The sequence below is a fragment of the Giraffa tippelskirchi genome, chromosome 6 (assembly GCF_054371585.1).
Source record: "Giraffa tippelskirchi isolate mGirTip1 chromosome 6, T2T-mGirTip1v1.2.pri, whole genome shotgun sequence".
Classification (NCBI taxonomy): Eukaryota; Metazoa; Chordata; class Mammalia; order Artiodactyla; family Giraffidae; genus Giraffa; species Giraffa tippelskirchi.
This window is the reverse complement of record NC_137280.1, coordinates 4674735-4680124: the sequence shown is the minus strand read 5'-3', so window position 1 is coordinate 4680124 and position 5390 is coordinate 4674735. Positions and strand designations below refer to the sequence as shown.

At 43.4% G+C, this 5390-nt stretch overlaps 1 long non-coding RNA gene across 1 annotated transcript; it reads right to left on the bottom strand.

Annotated features, from left to right (window-relative positions):
• Nucleotides 1–332: 332 nt before the first annotated feature.
• On the bottom strand, nt 333–5390 carry LOC145508973 (uncharacterized). Its single transcript, XR_014055750.1, has 2 exons — nt 4940–5390; nt 333–821 (listed from the first exon to the last, which is right to left on the bottom strand). It is a non-coding gene; the product is annotated as an uncharacterized LOC145508973 (long non-coding RNA).

The window sequence follows — 5390 nt, the reverse complement described above, 5'->3', positions numbered from 1 at the left end:
TCAAAACTGGTCAGTCGAAACCACGTGCTACACTTCTCACAAGTCACAGCAGGGCCTGTTTGCACTGTTTTTCTAACACCTGTGATGGCTATCCTTTCTACTTTCAGCTCATCCCCACTCGCGGAGACAGTGGATGCAGCAGGCGCCCCCGGAGGTGAGGAACTATAGAACAGACCGCAGCTGGTGGGCTGGCAGGGGTCTGGCTGAGCTGATCCTGCTCGTGCGAGGCTCCCGACCAGCCACTTCCACGTGCGGTGCACGCATATGCTGGTGCACGTGAGGGACTGCTCCGGAGTAGGGAAAAAACACAAGAATGTTTCTCTTCATAGTGATTTTTTTCGCCCCCTGAAAATTTCCACTTTATTTATATTTTATAGCATATACAGTGGCATAATGCTGTGAGTATAAATTTTATTTTTAGAAATTTTGTGTTGGTGGTTCGTCTTCTAAGACTGGGCCCTTGTGGCTACGTCAGCCAGAGTCTGGAGTCACTGTTGACCTGGAGGCCCAGGAGGCCCAGGGCCAGGTTTTGCAGGTTGTGTTTGCCCTTGGTTCTGCTATTTCTTCCTTTTCCCAATGATGCTGATATCACTATTTACCACGTATTTCGTGCCCAGTGTGCAGGGCACCTTGGCCATGCCCGATAAGGCCTTCCTCTCAGCAGTCGTAGCCACACTTGGCACAATTTCTCTTGAGTAATGTCTGAAGGTTCGTTCCTTCTTTCCATTTTTTTCCTCCTCTGTGATGCTTCCAGGTAGCCCCTCAACTACTTCTATATCTTTCATTCTTGACACGTAACAGCTTTCAGAAAGCATGAAATCCTTTAAAGAAAAAGATTTTTTAGTCACTTGTGTATACTTTCAAAATTGTACATCAAAGGACTTCCCTGGTGGTCTAGTGGTTGGGACTTCGTTTTCCAGTGTTGCAGGGTGGGGTGGGGAGGAGGGTAAGGGTTTGATCCCTGGTCGAGGAGCTGGGATCCCATGTGCTTTGCAGCCAAAAAGCCAAAGCATGAACAGAGGCAGTGCTGTGACAAATTCAACAGAGACTTTAGAAAACAATACACATTAAAAAAAAAAAGTCTCTAAAAAAAGTAAAATAAAATTATACGTCAAATATTGAATGCTTTTGCCTAGCCAAAACCGCTCCATTCTTAGCAAGCTCGAACTTTCTTCTTTGCTCCCTATGGTTATTTCATAATTCCTCTGAAACTCCCCAGCCCTCCTGGGGCCTAATCAATGTTTCATATCAATTAAGCTGCTAAGGGCAAGAGGCTTAGTACACCTCACGATCTTGACAACAGGCCTTCTGTTAGAGAAAACAAACTGAAAGAAATAAATCAGATCTCTGATGAAATATCATTAAAATACTTCTTTAAATAAAAAAAAAAAAAATTATAGAGGCAACCAGAGATTTACACTTCAAGTTACAAATTCAGCTGCCCAGTACCATTTCTCATGCACCTCCCCATCCATCAGGAGATAACTCAAGTTTGATTTCCGGTAAATTCACTGTCTGGGTAAACGTTTTTTTTTTTCTTCAAATACTCCACTATACTGTAAAGTAAGCTCCAAGTAGTAACTACAAGTGTGTGAGACATATAGGGTGTATTTGTCTATGTTGTTTATGGAGGGCGGGACATTTACCAATTTGCTTGGGGTGGGGCAGAATGTGCCAGTTGAAACTGTTTATTGAATTTTCGAAACTGTCACACTTGGCTTGTTTCTGGCCCCACCACAAGTATTTGAGTTAAAGAATTATCTTTATAACGTGTGTGGAACAGCAGTGGGCACAAAGGTGAAGGAAAAGGAGAACAAAAAATCACAAATAAGAAAATAAAGGCAAATTTATAAAAGTTCAAGCACTAGCATTAAACTGTGCCGGTTCGTATTGCCAGATTCCAGAGTCACAGGCTCGTTGCCAGCTACCTTCAAGTTGCATACGAGAAGCATGGGTGCTAAGAGATAAATGTTCTGGTAGAGAATCTCCTTTTATATCTCTTAAAATATGTCTCTTCTCTACCCATCTGAATTTGCAGATGATGAGGTTTGGGTGTATATAAAACAGCTATCTCTGCCCGCCCCTCCCTGCCATTCTCTGGGCAGACTCGCCTGGGTGGCAGCAGAAACTGCTCTTTCGTCCAAGCCCCTCGGTCTGTCATTCCCTGCCCCTCTGAGGATAAGCACAGAGTTCCCGCCAGCTCGTGGACTTAGACCGGCATGCATTGTTTTCGGATTCCCTCTGCCTCCTCCATCTGTCCACCTGTCCATCCGTCCATTCATTCCTCCTTTCATTCGACAGATAATTCTCAGCCTCTGTGATCCAGATAACTGTGCTGAGTACTGGGTCCTCTGCAGTATCACAAGACAACGTCCTTACCCTCCTAAAATCTCTTTGCCCCCACTGGTCATCCCACATACACACATATGCACACACACACACCTACTTACATTACAGATAGAATTGACAAGTTACCTTGTTAACTCTTAAAATTAATTCCTGGTGCAAGAACCCGAGCCCCAAGTCGTCACTGGACAAGAGTTTCCTTATTGCTAAACTTTCTAACTGCACCTTTTCCTGCTTGGTTCTCAGTTCTTTCCTGGGCTGGAACCCACCCTTCTACCTTCTCTGCTGGGCTTGTACAATCTCCCTACCCGTGACAGGTCGCTGCAGCGGAGTCTTATGTCCCATTAAACTAATCTCACACACAGGAGTGAGAAGGGCGAATTCTTTAAGTCCAAGTTGCCTGGTATTTTCAAGCACTTCCATTTGTAATATACTTTCAAGGGATTCAAGTGCCCTTGGGGGAATGACTTCCCTTGAACAAACGTGTTTGGAACCACCCAGATTTCACATGAGTTGAGGGAGTATGGTAGAAATACATGGACATGCTTAAACATTTAATGTCCAAAATATTTTTCCTGAGCTTCCAGGCTGCTCTACCTGGGAATAACTTAAATACAAGGGAGAATCTGACTCCTTGTTTACTGCACACAGTCGATTCTCACCTGGCTAAAATTAGCTTTTAACTCACTGGCTTCTACGCCGCTGCCGTGCACGTGGTCCCCTGGGCCTGCACGGTTACTCTCCCTCTTACCCTGCTGATTACCTGTGATTATCTGCCTGGTCAAGCCGTCAAGCGGCTGCCATTAAATGCTTGCAAATCTAAAGGACTTAACTGGCTCTCTCGTCATCTCCTGGATCCCGGATTCATGCCTTGACTGTTTTATTTCCTTTGTACGGTTGGAGCTGAGTTGCCTCCCGCTGGACGGATGACTTGTGCACCTCATTCAGGATTCTGATTTTATGTCGTGCCCAGACAAACCCCAGATTAATTTCATGGCAAGAGACTTTCCATACTTACCATGAGGATAGATTTGCCACTTTACGGAGCACTCCAAGGGACTCTATTCTGCCAACATTGCTAAGTCAGCAAAACAGAATGACCATCACGGTTCCCCACCTGTCTATTTTGGTTTAGTCTTTGAATGTTTTGCTAATCATACGTGTTCTCAGTAGCTCAGGTGTAGAAATTCAGAATAGAACCTTCCTCCAGAAACATTTTCTGAGCCTTCCCCAAATCACTCCTTCTAGCTTTATGCTTGTTTTCAATGTGGCCACAGCTTGTTTTTCCTGCTGAAAAGTATGTGACAAGAGTTATCACCCTTGTTTGCAAAGAGCATTTTCCCTAATGCCAAGCACAGAGGAAACTCGTTAGGGGAGCTCACTGCAGTAACTCCCAAGCATCATCTGAATTGCTAAGATATGGATTCATGACCTTACATAAAGAAAGAAGCGTGATTTTAGGTACTGAAGAAGCCATTAGAATTTTTTCTTAGTTGAAGTAAAATTAACTCACAGAAGGTGATGGTTAGTGTTAAGTCACTTTAGTTGTGTCCGACCTTTGCAACCCCTTGGACTGTAGCCCACTCAGGCTCCTCTGTCCATGGGATTCTCCAGACAAGAATACTGGAATGGGTTGCCATGCCCTCCTCCAGGGGATCTTCCCGGCCCAGGAAGTGAACCAGGGTCTCCTGCCTTGCAGGCAGATTCTTTACCAACTGAGCTATCAGGGAAGCCCAAAGTTTTGTTACATGCTAGAAAAGGTACTGAAGAGGTTTAGGTGTATTAACTCATTTAATTCTTAAAATAACCCTCTGAGCAGGTACTATTATCATTCCTGCTCACAGATAGGAGACTGAGGCCGAGAGAAGTTAACTTGCCTGAGGTCATGTATCCGGGCAGTGTTGTGTACCTTGCCCCCAGGCCTCCAGAAGACTGAACAGGGCTGTAAAAAGCTCATTTCTCATAGGTCTCGATTTTAGTGTAGCAACTACTAACTCATAGGCTTCGCAAAGTGAACCTGTTAGTTGCTTAGTCATGTCCGACCCTTGTGTGACTCCACGGACTGTACCTCTGTCCATGGGATTCTCCAGGCAGGAATACGGCAGTGGATTGCCATTCCCTTCTCCAGGGGATCTTCCCGACCCAGGGATCAAACCCACATCTCCTGTGTCTCTTGCAGATTGATTGTCTACCTGCTGAGCCACCAGAGAAGCCTGGCTTCACATTTGGCTGTGAAAATTCTCAGAAATATGTAAGACTCTCACCACGTTTTCTGTTGCAGATAGGTATTGATGGTTAATGCAGAACATTTGAGAAAAGGAGATAGGGTGTTCAGGATTTAAAAGTAAAAACCCTTATTGCTGTACAAGTGGCATTTCATTTGTCATTTTTGTCATTATTTCGCTGCCCTCTAGTGACCCAAATGAAATTTTTAAATATGTTGCTGCCATCTAGTGATCAAAATGAAAATAACATGCAAATGATTTTGCCTTCTTATTTGCATTTTAAGTCTTCAGTGCTACCGTGTTTAGTGCTAAGTGTTTAGCCCCAATGTCATGTCTGACTCTCTGCTACTGTGTGGACTGTATCTTACCAGGATCCTCTCTGTCCATGGGATTTCCCAGGCAAGTATACTGGAGAGGGTTGCCATTTCCTTTCTTCACCAGATCTTTCCGACCCAGAGATCAAAGTCATGTCTCCTGCTTGGCAGGTGGATTCTTTACCACTGAGCTACCTGGTTAGGAATCGTTTTTTAAAAATCATTAAATATTCATATACTAAATCCAAAATTCTAAAATAATAACATTTGCAGTTGTTTTTTCTTACTTCTCACTTATGCTTTCTCTGCTAAAATAATGTATTTTGCTCATGTCCATAGTCCATTTTCATTTGATATTAAAATATCAAATAAGCAGGTTTTAGAGGAGAAACTAAAATCTAATTTTATTTATGCGTGGTGTCTGATGTGGTTTTGGATCATATGTTTAGAATGATTTTATTTGCACCAATTCTTATTTGAATAACATATTAATTTTTCATATCTA